We start from the raw sequence: 18,008 nt of genomic DNA, 5'->3' as shown, positions 1-18,008 counted from the left end.
ACTAATAGAATTGAAAAAAGAAATAGAAAATTCAACAGTAGTATTTGGAGATTTCAATATCTCATTTTATTTTGGAGGCAGAATCTTGCTCTGTTGCTCAGGCTGGAGTGCAGTGGTGCCATCTCGGTTCACTGTAATCTCTGCCTCCTGTGTTCAAGTGATTCTCTTGCCTCAGCTTCCCAAGTAGCAGAGGCTACAGGTGCATGCTACCATGCCTGGCTTATATATATATATATATATATATATATATATATATATATATATATGGACAAGGTTTCACTATGTTGGCCAGGAACTCAGGTGATCTGCCTGCCTCAGCCTCCTAAAGTTCTGGCATTACAGGTGTGAGCCACTGTGTCTGGCCTGAACACCTCATTTTCAATAATGGGTTGAAACTGAGAAGATCTTATTTTCTTGCTGAAGATCAGCAAGGAAATAAAAGGACTGTATAAACCAACTGGAATTAACAGACACCTAAAGACCACCCAATGGTAGCAGAATATACATTGTTCTTAAATGCCTATAGAAAATTCTTTAAAATAGACTGCACAATAGGTCACAGAACAAGTTTCAATGAATTTAAAAGAGTAAAATAATACAGAATATGTTCGTTGACCACAGTGGAATGATGTTAGAAATCAAGAGTAGAAGGAAATTTCAGAAACACAGAAAATGTGGAAATTTAAACACTCCTAGTGGGTTAAAGAAGATATCACAGAGCAAGTTAGAAAATAGTTGGAGATGAATGAAAACAAAAACAGAACATACTAAAACTTCTGAGAGGCAACGAAATCAGTATTTACAGGATTTTTTTTTTTTTAGCTGTTAATGACTATATTAACAAAAAAAAGATCTCAAACCAACAACCTAACTTTTCACCTTGATAATATAAAGAAAGAAGAGCAAACTAAATAGTAAATATGTAATATAAATATATATAATATAAATTATATATTATAGATAACAAATATAAATATATAATATATAACATAAATAAAATAAGTAAACAATATAAACTATAGTAAGAATGGGAACAGAAGTAAATTAGAAAATAGAAAAACAATAGAAAAAATTAATAAAAACAAAAAAATTGTCTTTTGAAAAGATCAGCAAAATTGAGAAACCTTTACCTAACTAATAGAAAAAGAGAGAAGACTCAATGATTAAAATCAGAATAAAGAAGGAGAATCACTACCACTTTAGAGAAATAAAATAAGAACATTATGAGTAAATTTATTTCAATAAATTGTATAACCTAAATGAAATGGGTAAATTTCCAGGAAGACACATACTACCAAACTGATTCAAGAAGAAAGAGCAGATCTGAAGTGACCTATAATGAGAAAGGAGATTGAATTGGTAATCAAACATTTTTTCACGAAGAAAAGCCCAGGCTGGGATGGCTTCACTGGTAAATTCTACCAAATGTTTAAAGAAATAATGGCAGTTTTGCCTAGTTTTTTTCAAGAAGATAGACGAGGAGGGAACATTCTAGGCTTATTCTTTGAGACCAATAGTACTTTGATACAAAAGCCAAAGACATCACAAGAAAAACATAGGCTGTTATTCTTTAAGAATATAGATAGAAAAATCTGCAACTTATAAAAAGATTGTATACTGTGAGTAAGTGGGATTTATCTGAGGAAGGCAAGGTTGGTTTAACATCTGAAAATCAATTTATTATACCATATTAATAGAATAAAATACAGAAACGCCCCATAATCATTTTAGTAGAAACAGAAAAAAAAGAACCACTTGACAATGTCCAGCAGCACTTTATGATAAAGAAACAAAACTAGGAATTGAAGGAAACTTCCATGACCTAATGAAGGGAATCTATGAAAAACTCACAGCTAACATCATACTTGTGAAACACTCTTTTTCTTCTAAAATAAGGAGGCAAGGATGTCTACTCTTTTCACATTTATTCAACATAATACTGAATGTTCTAGCCAAGGCAATGAGGCAAGAAAAAGAAAAGTCATCTAGATTGGAAGGGAAGAAGTAAAATGATCTCTTTGCAGATGACATGATCTTGTATGTAGAAAATTCTAAGGATTCTATACACAGACTGTGAGAACTAAAAAACAAGTTCAGTAAGGTGGCCGTATATAAGATTAATAAAAATCAATTGTATTTCTATGCACTTAACAATACGAGAATTTCCATTTATAATAGTAAATGTATACAAAACAGAATTAGATATTTAGGAATAAAGTTAACAAAAGATGTTCAGGACTTGTACACTAAAAACTGCAAAACATTGTTAAAAGGAATTAAAGATAACATACATAAATGGAAAGACATCCTGTGTTCATGGACTGGAAGACAATATTATTAAGGTGACAACACTTCCTAAATTGATCTGTAGATTTAATGTAATGTCTATCAAAAACAGGCTTTTCCCCCCTAATAAGTTGAAAAGCTGATCCTGAAATTGATATAGAAATACAAGAGACCCAGAATAGTCAGTGCAATCCTGAAAAAGCAGAACAAAGTTGAGGGAATCACATGTCCCAAGTTCAAAACTTAACACAAAGTTAAGGTAATAAAAGACACTGGTGTAGGCAAATTATATCATTATAGTTCAGTGGTATAAGGTTGATCCATAAGGCCCAGAAGCAAACCCTTGCATTTATGATTACTTGGTTTTCAAAAGGGTGACAAGATAATACAAGGAAGAACGAATGATCTTTTTAATGAATGGTGCTGGAATAAATGGATGCCTTTATGTAAAAGAATGAAGTTGTATCCTATTTCATACCATATACAAAAGTAACTCAAAATGGATTACTGACTTTATAATATAAAACAGTAAGCCTCAGAAAAAGAGAGTAAATCTTTATGATCTTGGATTAGGCAATATTTTCTTATACGTGACACCAAAAGCAGGAGTGATGAATATATAGATTAGTCTTAATAAAAATTATAAATTGTTTCCTTCAGAGGATATCATCAAGAAAAGAGAAAAGGCAACCCAAAGAATGAGATTAAATTTTTGCGAATTATATATCTAATAAGGATCTTGTATCCAGAATATATAAAAAATAGTTATACTCAACTGTATAACTTTTTTGGGGGGGTGATAAGGACAAATAACCCAATTAAAAATTGGACAAGGATTTGAGTTGACATGTTTCCAAAGAAGATATACAAGCGGCCAATAAGCATATGGAAAGGGAGTCTACATTAGTCATTAGGGAAATGCAAATTGAAGTCACAGTAAGATAGCACTACACATCTGAGATGGCTAAAATTAAAAAGACAAAGTTAAATGGGAAGACATGGAAATGCAAGGACCCTGGTACTTGCAGGAGAAACTGTGAAATGGTACAGTCATTTTGGGAAACAGTTGATAGTTACTCAAATTATAGGCATGGAGTAACAGCATGACCCAGAAACTCTATTCCTAAGTGTATACTCAAGATAATTGAAAACTTACATCTACATAAAAAACTTGCATATGAATGTGTACATAGTAGCCTCAAACTGGAAACAATCCAGATGTCCATCATCTGATTTATAGTTAAATAAGATGTGGCATATTCATACAATAGAATATTATTCAGCCATCAAAAGCAGTGAAGTACTGATTCCTGGTACAACATAGCTGAACTTTGAAAGCATTTTGTTATTTGAAAGAAGCCAGACACAAAAGACCACATGTTATATGATTCTATTCATATCAAGTATTCAGAATACGCAAATTCAAGTGACAGAGTAGTTTACAGTATTGGTTGTCCAAGAGTGGGCTAAGGAGGACTGTGGAATATCTGCTAATAGTATGGATTTCTTTTGGGGATGAGGAAAATGTTCTGGAATTTGATAGTGGTGATGATTACATGACCTCGTAAATATGATAAAAAACATTGAATTGTACCTTTTAAGATGTTGAATTTTATGGTATCTGGGTTACATATCAGTAAAGCTGTTATTTAAGAAATTGTTTATCTTCAATTTCTGACTTTTTTAGTTCCCTCTAAGGCAGATGCTCTGCCTTGCCTTGATCCTGCCCTGCTTTTCCCTACCAACCTGCTGCCTCAGATTTCAGTAAAATATCTTGATCGGACGATTAGAAACCTGAGGAGTTACATGTGAAGTGCCAGAAGCTGTAGTAGAGTAGGAGCTTAGTGACTTGCTAGAACTCTGAAAACAATATTCTGTGAGCTTGAAGTGGAGGGACAAACTCTGTGTGTTTAGCAGGGCCATGCTCTTCAGCACTGTGGTGCAGTCTCTGATGCTCTGGCTCTATGGCATTAGGAAAGGTTAAATTCTGCTTAGCATCATGTCCATGGATTTATTAATAAGGAAGAGAAAAGGTATACTTTATAGGATATAGTTCTGTTCAGTAGAAATATAATGTGAGCTATATATGTAATTTTCTGTTTTCTAGTAACTGCATTTAAAAATCAAAAGGAAACATGGAGTTAATTTTAATGTATTTTATATAACCTGAAGTACCATTTTACATTTTTTCATGTTGAATCCTCAAAATAACGTATTTCATACTTAGAGCACATCTCAGTTTAGAAACATTTCAAGTGCTCATTGGCCACCCTGGCTGAGTGGCTACTATCTTGACAGTAAGAGTGATTTTCTTGAAAGTAGATGCAAGGCTTTCAGACACACAGCGTGGTATACTGGTTTTGAGTTGCATCCAGATTCAAATTCTGGCTTTGGCTCTAGCACTGCATTTATTTATTCTTAAAATATTTACTAACATCTGTTCTCAAAAATCATAGTCTATTTCTATATAGGGTCAGGCATATGAATACTGGAGAGAAGTATCATGTTTTATTGTTCTAATTATTTCAGGACCCACGGAAGGAAGTGGTCAGTTCTATCTGTGAAGGAGTTAGTGATGGTCAGGAAGGGCTTTGCGAGGAGGAGAGGTCTGAGCTCCATCTTGGAAGAGGAGGTAGATGAGGGCAGAGGCATTCTAGTAGGAGGCAGGAGCAAGGGCAGGGAGGCTTGCAACAGAACTGCCCAGGAAACTGCTAATAACTTGGAGCAGGGTTGGGTGGCTGAAAGGGTGGTGTGGCTGAGCTGGAGCTGAGGGCCGTGTTATTTGAGGGGACCTGCAAGGGGCTTCAGAATGCCTTTCATATTAAGCAGTGAAGACCCACAGAAGAGCTTCAAGAAGTAAGTGATGAGGTGAGATTTGATCTTTCTTCAATTGTTACCTTGGGCAAGTTACTGACCTTTCAGATCTTCCCCCTTAGTCTCCTATTGTGCAACATTGGGTGATTGAAATCTACTCAAGCTGTTGCTATGAAGATTAAGTGAACTAGTATATGAAGCATGCCTGATGGTCCAGCTCAGACTTCCGGTGAATCAAGAGACTGCTTCACTGGTAGTGTCCTTCTGTTGCCCTAGCCCCTGTTTTTCAATGTGGTCGTGCTACAGCAGTACCCAGGGAAAGCTTTCAAGAATATGAATTGTTGGAGCACAGCAATCAGCCTTCAGGGTGGTGTCTAGGAATTTATGTAACAAATCTATGTTTAACAAATTCCCTCTGTGATTATTATGCAGCCACCTGTTTTGGGTTTGTATACCAACGTGCGGAGTTCACTTCCTCAGTGCTTATCTAGGACTCTGGGCCATTCAGTAGCATCAGCTCTTCCTGCCTCTTACGCCAGCTTCCATGTACTGTTTCCTGGCTAATGGTCTGCAGACCGTATTCTGATTACAGTGGTAATTTACTAGTGGTCTAGGGCTCCTCTGTTTGAGGTTGACCAGTTGGTTCTTAGGTGGCTCTTCATAGATTGGCCTCATTGAAATGGTACCTGACAGCTTCTACACATGAATATATCTACTTCACAGACCTTAGCCAGTACTCCTTAATTTTGTTCGCACCCTTATTTAATATGTGTATTAGCATAAAGTCACTTTCTAACTCTTTCATAACGTGAAGTATAATTCCAATTGGTCTATTAATTCAGAGCTGTTCTATTTGCAGTTCTTTATCTGTGACATACCCAAAATGATAATAATGACAATTTTCCTTTTTTTTTTTTTTTTTTTGGTTACAATTAGTACTATCAATGCCATCATGATACATTTGCCATCAACCCTATAGTGGTCCACAGTAGATCCAAATATCTCCGTTTTAAGGGGAAAGTCACTATTGGAACAACACAGAGTGCCTCTGAATGTCAGATTTACTCTGCTTGCGTTTCATTTCATGGTCTTACGTGTTTTAAAGATTCTGATTGGATGTGAACAAAGTGACAGGTTTCATCTAGCATGTCAACTGTGACTTTGTGGCCACCATTCTGTGACTGTGTCACAGAATGCTGATTTTGATCCTACATTTTATACTCACATAATTAATCTAAAAAATAAAAAGTTTATTTTCCAGCTGGCTACTTTTTCATGCAAAAACAAAACAATTTATAGTAGGCTGCTGATTTAATGGGTCTCCTGGTGGGAGGGAAAATTATTTAAACCCTTTCTACTCCTTCTCAGAAGAAAACACACTTTGGGAACTTGTGAATTTTCTATACCTGGGGTACCTACATGGCCTCGATTACCCTGGTTTTTATTTCCATTGGTGTTATGCATGCTTCAAATTAACATTTTGGTAGGGTGGTCGTGATGCTGTTGTGCTGCTGGTGGTAGTTGTGGTAGGTCCTAAAATAGATGTGTTAATACATTTATTGCAAGACAGAAGTAAATGTTTCCTTCATTGCCCCATAGACTTGGGCTTGGACCTGTGTGGGGTGCGTTCCTGGCCATGCCTGTCCTGAGCCAGTGGGCGGGTCTTCTGCATGCTTCCTTCTGCATCTTATTCCTGCATCCATCTGCCCCCTGCATCTTGTCCCTTGCTTGCTCTGGCCTGCTTTCCCTTTCACCTGCCCCTGTTAGAGATCAGCATCGTCCCTCTCACGTTTTTTGTCTTCCAGCTCTCAGCTTTTCTTTCTGTCACATCTGTGCTCTTGGAAAAGAGTCTTAGGTTGCCAGGGGGATGCTGAGGGTTGGAAGTAAATGGGGACTGGGTGGGAAGAAAGAATTGAAAAGATACAGATAAGCCCCCTGCTGGAGGCAATTCCTTTCTTATCTTTTAGGTACCATTGCTGATAAGTTGGAATGGAATTGTTTGATAATACCCAAACCATTGATGTTGCTCAGAAACATGATGTATGTTGAGCAATAGGTAGTTAGAAAATTTAATGGTTTCATAATCACTGGGGTTTTCAATCCTGTTTATTTTTTTGTTTGGAGAAATTATGAAATTGCCATACATGTAGGTTAAAAAAAATGGTTAAATGTCAGCAATTTTGTATAAGTCAGCCTCCAAATAGCAGGTGTTCTGTGGTGTCTATGCCAGTAACATTTGGGAGGAAAATTTGTCTCTTTTCTACACGAACAACCGATCTTCCTGTTGGACAATTTGGAGAAGAGAGCAAGTTGCTGATTTTTTGAATTAATGTTTCCTTAAGGATTTAATTAATATTAATATTGTTAATATTGTAGGCTTCATAGTTCCTGTTTTTTTTATTGCTTCAGAATTAGAAGAAAATAAGCATGACAGTATAAATTTGGCACATAATGAGAAAATTAAGATCTAGAAAATGGACATGATTATTCATATATCAGAGGTATTCTTCCCCTGACAAAAGATCTGTCTTAAGTCCTTAAGATACTTCATTTATATGGTGTATTTAAGAATAAGTTTTCAGATCATTAACTGCTTGAGGGATTAATATAGAAAGAAAATTGAAGTCATCTAATCCATGAGGATTAATCTGAAAACAAGATTAAGTATCTCTGAAATCCTAGACTCAGCCAGTGGAAAAAATGGTGAGTTGATGAAGCACCTCCAGTTATGAAGTTTATCTGTTGTATAATTATTGCATAGATTCAAGGACTTCTGAACTATATGTTTTGGTAAGAAGACCTATTATAATGAAATTACTTTTTATGCTTTCCCGAATCTTTCTCCTGAATTTTCCTGTATCTTTTTCTTTTTAAGGTTTCCACAGCTGGATTGTCTACTAGGGCCAATTGTCACCAATGGCAGTAAAACTCATTTTCTGGCGAGCAGGGTGAGTTCATGAAGATTCTACTTGATTTATTATTCCATTTGATTTATGTCTGTAATTGTCTCTCAAATGTTGTTTACTTCCTGATACTCAAGGTAAATAGCTGATGGCAGTTTTTTTTTTTAAATGATATTATTAATGAAACAAGTCAATGAAAATAAATTGTCATTTGAAAGCTTAATTGTTTTTAAGTGGTGAGGAATCTAGTTAGATATTGACTGAGTTCAAGTAACGTGTTAATGATTTTAAATTGGTAGAGGTTGTTTGGAATGGACACCTTAGTAGTAATTAATCTTATGTAACAAAGGGTCATGTTATTGTTAACATTTGTTTAGTAATTTCTTTCTTTCTTTCTTTTTTTTTTTTTTTTGAGAGTCTTTCTGTTGCTCTGGCCGGAGTGCAGTCGTGCGATCTTGGCTGACTGCAACCTCTGCCTCCTGGGTTCAAGCAGTTCTCCTGCCTCAGCCTCCTGAGTACCTGGGACTACAGGCACATGCCACCACGCCTGGCTAATTTTTTGTATTTTTAGTCGAGACAGGAGTTCACCATGTTAGCCAGGATGGTCTTGATATCCTGACCTTGTGATCCTACTGCCTTGGCCTCCCAAAGTGCTGGGATTACAGAGCCACCGGTGTTTAGTAATATTGATGGATAGAGGTGGGACATGAGCTTTAAGTAGGGGATGTACTTGATAGCTGAAGTTACTGGAGAAAAAGACCAGACTGGGAGGAAAAAAGTGAATGCAATGCAAACAGTCCATTAAACTAAGAGCAGAAGCTTTAGTGAACAGCCAAGACCACAGAAAGCTTAAAACGTTTGAGAGAAGCTTTTCTGATGGCTGCTGCTAGCCCATATGGCGCTTTGTACAAATTGGACAAAGGCACCCCTCTGTAAGACATTTCACTCCTATCTGATGAGGAATTAGTGAGCTATACTGATTTTTAGAACAAGACACTTTATTGCCATATGCTGGGAAATTGTAATATAAATAATCAAATTACCCATCTTTAAATCATCTAAGTTTTAATAAAAATACAAATAACTTTTAAATGAGTAGAGAGATGCTCATGATGAGACAATTGCCTCCTTAAACGTGGTGCTCTTCCGCAGTGCACAACCTGAGCAACTGGCAGTCTGGCTCTGCTTTGTTGAGATTCAACTTATGATAGACTCTAAGGAGGGACACTTTTTATTAAGGTCTAGTCATAGGGGACAGAGGATAGAAACAAGAGTTTGAGGTTTGGCTTTGGGAGACTTGAAAGAAACTTAATCAGAAGCACAGTAGCTATAGGTTTGGCATCCCAAAGGGGTAGCTTGAGCTTTCTAGGGCAAAAACGAGGAAAGAAACACCCAAAATGTGCTTTAACTAAATTTATGACTGAGTTTCTGCCATGTGGTGATTTATAGTATGTGCTTTCAGATTTGCCCTACTTAAATAACGAAAGCTTCATTCTATAGATCACCACCTGTGTGAAGTTCTTGTTTTCAAAGACAATTTAAACTTGGATTGTTTTTCCCAGTAAAAGAGATTTGCTTTCAGAATGTTGAGTGCATTCGTAATGGATGGTTCTTCATTGCTTACAAACTTTTGTAATTAATCTTCTGATAAAACAAAAAGCTATTATGTTGCTGTTAATGTATATCTGATAGATATTGGTTGACAAATACAGGCTAAGTGGGATGTGGTAATACTTTGGGGCCAGATTTAGGGGCAAGAGGTGGAGTATGTGACTGGTGATTGAAAAGTTACTGAGAGGCCAGGCACAGTGGCTCACACCTGTAATCCCAGAACTTTGGGAGGCCAAGGCAGGCAGGTCAGGAGTTCGAGACTAGCCTGGCCAACATGGTGAAATCCTGTCTTCACGAAAATACAAAAATTAGCTGGATGTCATGGCAAGTGCCTGTAATCCCAGCTACACAGGAGGCTGAGGCAGGAGAATCGCTCGAACCTGGGAAGTGGAGGTTGCAGTGAGCAGAGATTGTGCCATTATACTCCAGCCTGGGTGACGAAGTGAGATTCTGTTTAAAAAAAAAAAGTTATTGAGGAAGTTAGAACAGATATGGGAAAAAGTCATATGCAGTGCAGGTAGGTGGATGTGGTGGTCATGGTAGTTGGAGTCATGGATGGAGGTGGTGGAGGGTGTGGGGCGGTGAGGTTGGTGGTAGCTGCTGGAATGGCTGGATGGTTGGTAGTGGAGGGCTGGCAGCTGCCACCGTGGCACTGAAGACACCTAAGAAGGAAGAGGTGGCAGGTTGAAAAGATGCCAGCTGTGGACACAAAGTATGTGGCCTAAGTAAAAGCTTTCGTTTTCTTGGGTGCTGGGGACGAACTAACCAGAGGGATGTTCAAGAGGCCTCCTCTTTGTGGGATGCAAAGTTTGTTTTCTTATTGTGTCATTTATCCCCTTCTTCCCCATTCCCCTCCATGCCTATGGTGGAGGATTTGATACTCTAAATACAGAAGCACACAAACATGATCGTTTACGAAAACCATTCATGAGATTTAGGGCAAAAGGCCCCAGTGTTACTTAGAAAACGACCTCCTTTCTGTTCCCCCAAACACAAATGATCTATGTTTTGAAGAAACAAATGTAGATTTTTTTTTTTTTTTATGAGTGGAGAAGGCAGAAGGAAAAAGGGAAACCGGATAAGGAAGGCTTAGATCAGTTAATTCCTCCCATCCCATAGTTGTTCAGCTGTCTGTTTGTGGATAATATCTTTGCCTGTGGAACACCAAGGGGAGTGAGAATATGAGGACACTTTGGATCTGATGTTTGGCACCTGTGATACTGAGCTAATAATTTTGTGTTTCATGTTTCCTTATCTTTCAATAGAGAGAATGGTATTACTTCTTAGAGAACACAGAAGGAATATTTGTGAAAACACGGGCTTAATGACTATTAAAATAAAACAGAGTTATAGGTTTGATGACAATCTGGTATTCTCACTGTCCTGAATCTTTATGATTTTTGGATTGAAATATTTTATCACTGTATGGTCCAAATAATTGTCCTCGTTATTTTAAAGAAGAGATCCTTCATGGTGATTCTGTAAAGATGTACATACTCTGCAGCAAGAGAGATTTAGGATAGCACAGCCTTTGAAAGAAGGGAGTTGGTGAGTTATTCTGCAATGGAGGCTGTCAGATTAGGTATAGAGCACCATGTGCTTGATGCATGCTTAATGGGATGGAATGACTTTACCCTGTGCAGATGCTAATAACAGCCTCATACAGTGGGTGCTGCTAGTTCAGTACTGTGCTGAACCTAACACTCAGTATCTCATTGGCTCCTTAGAACCCCCTCTGGGGCAGGTGCTGCCAGGGCTCTCATTTTAGAGCTCTGAGAGGTGAAGGGTGGAGCTGAGGTTGTAGGGAGACATGCCTGTCGTCAGTAGGCTTTCGTACCTCCTTGGACCCAGACTGGCTCCACTCTTTAATGTCTTTTTCATTTCTCAAATGTTATGCGTTTCAGACTAGGCCTTTTCATCCCTCAGAGCTGACTTAAAATATGGCAGATAATTTTACCATTAGAGGACACCAGCTGAACAAGGCTAGGGGAATCCTAGAACTAAATTTGTGCCACATAATAAGCTGTGAGGGGATTGTTGGCTGCAATTGGTTTCCCAGAGACCTTAGAGATTTCTGAAGGTTATGTTTTTTGTTATTGTACCAGAGAAGGCCCTGTGATTCAGGAGTATCTAAATTACTGAAATATCCTCAGCTTTGGAGAATGTAAAGAAGCCCAGCAGCGTGTGCATCTTATTTTCTGCTTTAAAATTATCCTCAAGAATAGATTAGAAGCACCGGGGTCTCAGAGTCTCTTTTTTCAGGCAGGGTAGGGTTTATTTTTCCCCTAATTCATCTTTTTCCTCAGGCAGAAAACACAGGAGAAAAAAAAAAAAGACTAAACACATTTTAATATTTAAATTCACGGATCAGGAGAAAAAAAAAAGACCAAGTACATTTTAATATTTAAATTCATAGATGCAGAGCTCAGAAATTTAGTATATTAGTTATTGGGATAAAGGGGGCAGTGGAGGATTCAGTAAATGTCACATGGGCAATTCTCTTAAAGATGATAGAAACCATATAAGCCTCTTTGTTGTCCATTTTTAAATGGTGTGTGAGACTGCAATTTTCTGTGCGCCCCTCTCTCGTATGTACTGTTATGTAGCTGCTGTAGCCAGGAATTAAACCTGTGGTCTGTTTGACATGAGGCCAGATTTTATTAAAGTAGGTCATCAGGGCACACAGAGGGGGCTGGGTCATGCTGGCACTGTGTCATCTTTGGAGATTAAATGGGTAAGCATGCCAGTAAGCAAACGAAATGGCTTTGCTCCTGCTATTAGAAGCAGATAGCGGGGAGCTGTGTAATATTTGAACATGCATCCAGTTAATGATGAATTACAATGGGAATCCTGGAAAAGTTCCTGCGATGCTCATATTATATCAAAGGAGTTCATCATATTTGAATTATCACAGAAATCACAGAATAATTCAAAATGAATGGGTAATTATTCAAATGTATGAGTTATTGCTTTGACTTGCACATTCTTAATACAGTGTGAATTTCTGCCCTCTCCTTGTAGAAGCACTGAGAACCTGAGCCGACATCAGCCATTTGGTTGTGATTTCCTGGGGCAGAAGCTGGGGACTTTGAGTAGGGAGATCATTTATAGTTCTTTTGAAGGTTGAATTTGGTTCTGTCTAGGAGATAAGAGAATGAATTAAATGACATTTAAAAAATGGCTTTTTAACAACTGCTTTTGCCTGAAAGGGATTTTGTATTTAATTCTTTGTCATATTTATGTAGTAGTTATTCATTGTACTTAGCGTCCTGATTTTTAAAATGCTGTCTGTGTGTGTGTGTGTTTGTGGGTGTGTATTTAATGTTCAGTTGCTAATTGGGGATATTTCTCTTAAATACCAGGATAGGAGAGTGGCCTTTTCAGAGTACTTGTCTACCCTACATGTCTTGGGGAGCTGCTTTGGCACATAGGGAGGGAGGAAGGGCTCTACAGCAGTGTGTGTGTGTGTGTGTGTGTGTGAGAGAGAGAGAGAGAGAGAGAGAGAGTGAGAGCGCAAGTGCAAGAGAGAGAGCGCCTCTGTAGCCCAAGCTGGAGTGCAGTGGCACTATCTCGGCTCACTGCAACCTCCGCCCCCTGGGCTCAAGCCTCAGCCTTCCCAGTAGCTGGGACTATAGGCACATGCCACACCTGGCTAATTTTTTATATTTTAGTAGAGATGGGGTTTCACCATGTTGCCCAGGTTGATCTTGAACTCCTGAGCTCAGGCGATCTGCCTGCCTCTGACTCCCAAAGTGCTAAGATTGTAGGCATAAGCCACTGCGCCTGGCCAGAATTTTCTTTTTTAAAATTTTAATTTAATTTAGTTATTAATTAATTTTTTAGAGACAGGATCTTACCTTGTCACCCAGGCTGGAATGTGGTCGTGTGATCATAGCTTATTGTAATCTTGAACTCCTGAGCTCAAGCAATCCTCCTACCTTAGCCTTTTGAAGCTAAGACTATAGACATGTGTCACCAGCCCTGGCCATTTTTTTAAATTAAATTTAATTTTTTTTTTACATTTTTGTAGAGATGGGGTCTTGCTACGTTGTTCAAGCTGATCTCCAACAACCATCCTCCTGCCTCCAACTCCCAAAGCACTAGGGTAACAAGTGTGAGCCACTGCTCCCAGCCAGTAACATTTTCTGATCTTTCCCCTGTAGATTCCACTTGTCACTAGAATGTAAACTTCACAAGAGTAGGGATTTTGTCTATTTTTATTTATTTATTTTTTATAAATTTTTTTATTGTACTTTAGGTTCTGGGGTACATGTGTAGATCATGCAGGATTGTTGCATAGGAACACACGGCAATGTGGTTTTCTGCCTTCATCCCCCCATCACCTATATCTGTCATTTTTCCCCATGATATCCTTCCTCAACCTCCCTACCCACTGCTGTCCCTCCCTTAGAGCCCCCCAACAGACCCCAGTGTGTGATGCTCCCTCCCTGTGTCCATGTGTTCTCGTTGTTCATCACCCACCTATGAGTGAGAACATGTGGTGTTTGATTTTCTGTTCTTGTGTCAGTTTGCTGAGAATGATGGTTTCCAGATTCATCCATGTCCCTACAAAGGACACAAATTCATTGTTTTTTATGGCCGCATAGTATTCCATGGTGTATATGTGCCACATTTTCCTTGTCCAGTGTATCATTGATGGGCATTTGGGTTGGTTACAGGTCTTTGCTATGATAAACAGTGCCACGATGAATATACGTGTGCATGGGTCTTTTAATAGAACAATTTATAATCCTTTGGATATATACCCAGTAAAGGGATTGCTGGGTCAAATGGAAGTTCTGTTTCTAGGTCTTTGAGGAATCACCACACTGTCTTCCATAATGGTTGAACTAATTTACACTCCCACCAACAGTGTAAAGTGTTCCTATTTCTGCACGTCCTCTCCAGCATCTGTTGTCTCCAGGTTTTTTAATGATCACCATTCTAACTGGCATGAGATGGTATCTCAGTATGGTTTTGATTTGCATTTCTCTAATGACCAGTGATGATGAGCATTTTTTCATATGTTTGTTTGCCTCATATATGTCCTCTTTTGAAAAATGTCTGTTCATATCCTCTGCCCACTTTTGAATCATTTATTTTTATTTTTATTTTTTTGTAATTCTGTTTTAGTTCTTTGTAGATTCTGGATATTAACCGTTTGTCAGATAGAATGATTTATAATCCTTTGGATATATACTCGGTAATGAGATTGCTGGATCAAATGGAATTTCTATTTCTAGGTCCTTGAGGAATTGCCACACCATCTTCCACAATGGTTGAACTAATTTACACTCCACCAACAATGTAAAAGTGTTCATATTTCTCCACATCCTCTCTAGCATCTGTTGTCCCCAGATTTTTTAATGATCGCAATTCTAACTGGTATTAGGGTTTCTGTTTAAGTCTCTAATCCATCTGGACTTAATTTTAGTGTAAGGTGTCAGGAAGCAGTCCAGATTCTGTTTTCTGCACGTGCCTAGTGAGTTTTCCCAACACTATTTATTAAACAGGGAATCCTTTCCCCATTGCTTGTTTTTGTCGGGTTTGTCAAAGATCAGATGGTTGTAGATATGTGGCGTTGCCTCTGAGGCCTCTTTTCTGTTCCATTGGTCTATATCTCTGTTTTAGTATGAGTACCATGCTGTTTTGATTACTGTAGCCTTGTAGTATAGTTTGAAGATAGGTAGTGTGATGTCTCCAGGTTTGTTCTTTTTGCTTGGGATTGTCTTGGCTATGCAGGCTCTCTCTTTTTGGTTCCATATGAAGTTTAAGGTGGTTTTTTCCAGCCTGTGAAGAGAATCATAGGTATCTTGATGGGGTTAGTGTTTAAGCTTGTAGGGTTTCTGCGAGAGATCTGCTGTGAGTCTGATGGGCTTCTTTTTGTGGGTAACCCTACGTTTCTCTCTGGCTGCCATTAGCATTTTTCCCTTCATTTCAACCCTGGTGAATCTGACGATTATGTGTGTTGGGGTTGCTCTTCTTGAGGAATATCTTTGTGGTGTTCTCTGTATTTCCTGGACTTGAATGTTGGCTTGCCTTGCTAGGTTGGGGAAATTCTCCTGGATAATATCCTGAAGAGTGTTTTCCAGCTTGGATTCATTCTCCCCATCACATTCAGGTACACCTGTCAAATGCAGATTAGGTCTTTTCACATAATCCCATATTTCTTGGAGGCTTTGTTCATTTCTTTTCACTCTTTTTTCTCTAATCTTGCCTTCTCCTTTTATTTCATTGAGTTGATCTTCAATCTCTGATATCCTTTCTTCTGCTTGGTTGATTCGGCTATTGAAACTTGTGTATGCTTCGTGAAGTTCTCGTGCTATGTTTTGCAGCTCCATTAAGTCTTTTATGTTCTTCTCTAAGGTGGTTATTCTAGTTAGCATTTCATCTACCCTTTTTTAAGGTTTTTAGTTTCTTTGCATTGGGTTAGAACATGTTCTTTTAGCTCTGAGAAGTTTGTTATTAACCACCTTCTGAGGCCTGCTTCTGTCAGTTCATCAGACTCATTCTCTATCCAGCTTTGTTCACTTGCTGGTGAGGAGCTGTGATCCATTGGAGGAGGAGAGGCATTCTAGTTTTTGGTGTTTTCATTCCTTTTGCACTGCTTTCTTCCCAGCTTCATGGATTTATCTACCTGTGGTCTTTGTAGATGGTGATTTTTGGATGGGGTTTCTGAGCGGATATCCTTTTTGTTGCTGATGAAGTTATTTCTTTTGGATTTTTAGTTTTTCTTCTAACAGTCAGGCCCCTCTGCTGTAGGAGTGCTGGAAGTCCACTCCAGGCCCTGCTTGCCTAGGGATCACTTGCAGCAGCTGCCGAACAGTAAGGGTTGCTGCTGGTTTCTTCTTCTGTTATCTTTGTCCCAGAAGGGTACCCGCCAGATGTCAGCCTGAGCTCTCCTTTATGAGGTGTTTCTTTGGATATATGGGGGTTGGGGAGCTGCTTAAGGAGACAGTCTGTCCCTTATAGGAGCTCAAGTGCTGAGCTCGGAGCTCCATTTTTCCATTCAGAGCTTCTGGGCAGATATGTTTATGTCTGCTGCAGTAGAACTCATAACTACCTTTTTTTCCCAGGTGCTTTGTCCTGGGAAGATGGGGCTATATTTATAAGTTCCTTATATGCTGCTGCCTTTTTTCAGAGATGCCCTGCCCAGGAAGGAGGTAGTCGAGTCACAGTCTGTCAATAGAGGCATTGCTGAGCTGCCATGGGCTCTGCCCAGCTGCTGTGTGAACTTCCTTGTGGTTTTGTTTATAAAGGTGCAGTTAGAACTGCCTCGGTAATGGCAGACTACCTCAGTAAAGGCGGATTGCCTCGGTAATGGCAGACTGCCTCAGTAATGGCGGACTGCCTAGGTAATGGTGGACTGCCTCGGTAAAGGCAGAAAAGGTGGACTGCCTCGGTAAAGGTAGAAAGCCTCAGTAAAGGCAGAAAAGGCAGACTGCCTCGGTAGTGACAGACTGCCTTGGTAGTGGTGGACTGCCTCCGTAATGGCTGACGTGCTTCCCCTACTGAGCTAGACTGTCCTGGGTCCAGCTGCGCTTGCTGCAAAACTCTCAATCCAAAGGGTTTCAGATTGCTTGTCTTTCTGGGGGTGGGACCTGCTGAGCCAGATCACCTGGCTCCCTGTTTCAGACCCCTTATTTTCAGTTGAATGGGCAGCTCTGTGTCCCAGGCGTTCCAGGTGCCAGTTGAAATGGCTGCCCAGATTTGTGTGAATTTTTGTGTGAAGACCTGTGGCGCTGGCTGAAACAGCTGTGCTGGAAACTCGTGGTGCTTTTCAGCCCTGGAAGATCCTGGTCTGTGGGCAGTAAAAACTTGTTTGGAAATGCAGTGATCACTCACCCTCTGCATTCTTGCTGGTAACTGTGCTCCAGAGCTGTTCCCATGTGGCCATCTTCCCCCACTCTTTTGTCTGTTATTCACTACCATTTTCCTGACACTTTGACCAATAAATGCCTCATGTGTATTGGGCACTCAGGAAATATTTCTAGAATGAATGAAGCAACTTTGAAGCTGTGTCTCTGGGAAGTAGAATCCTTTTTCTTTCATCTCAAAGGAAAACAAGATTTACCTAGTCTTTTGCTTATTCTTTCAGCAGCACAGTGACATATAGAGAAAACAGGGCAAAACTTTGTTTAAGAAATTGGAAGGAAAAAATTCCCTTATTTATGGTGTAAAACATATTTAGTGGAAGGAATGGCTTTGTGGTAGAGGTCCCTGATGTATTTCCTCTCTGTTTTGTTTTGTTTTTTAAACTAGACAACTTGCTATACATGGTGCTCAGAATAAGAGGGTGCATGAGTCATCAGATAGCCACAAAGAAGGACTCTGTGGAATTTGGTGACACCCTGGGTCATATCTCTGCTCTCGCATTTTTTTAATGTGTGACCT

The 18,008-nt window shown here is 39.0% G+C and overlaps 1 protein-coding gene across 4 annotated transcripts in view; it reads left to right on the top strand.

The window, feature by feature from the left end:
- The window catches only part of MTUS2 (microtubule associated scaffold protein 2), a 679,146-nt gene that overhangs the window by 11,172 nt on the left and 649,966 nt on the right, over positions 1 to 18,008 (top strand). For all 4 annotated transcript variants that reach the window (XM_074387901.1, XM_039473210.2, XM_074387899.1 and 1 more), the window contains exon 2: positions 7,976 to 8,048. The gene's annotated coding sequence lies outside the window, so the exon portion shown is untranslated. The remainder of the gene's footprint in view (positions 1 to 7,975; positions 8,049 to 18,008) is intronic.

Source organism: Saimiri boliviensis, chromosome 16 (assembly GCF_048565385.1).
Source record: "Saimiri boliviensis isolate mSaiBol1 chromosome 16, mSaiBol1.pri, whole genome shotgun sequence".
Lineage (NCBI taxonomy): Eukaryota > Metazoa > Chordata > Mammalia > Primates > Cebidae > Saimiri > Saimiri boliviensis.
Note: the sequence above shows the minus strand (reverse complement) of the source record. Positions and strands in the feature narration are given on the sequence as shown.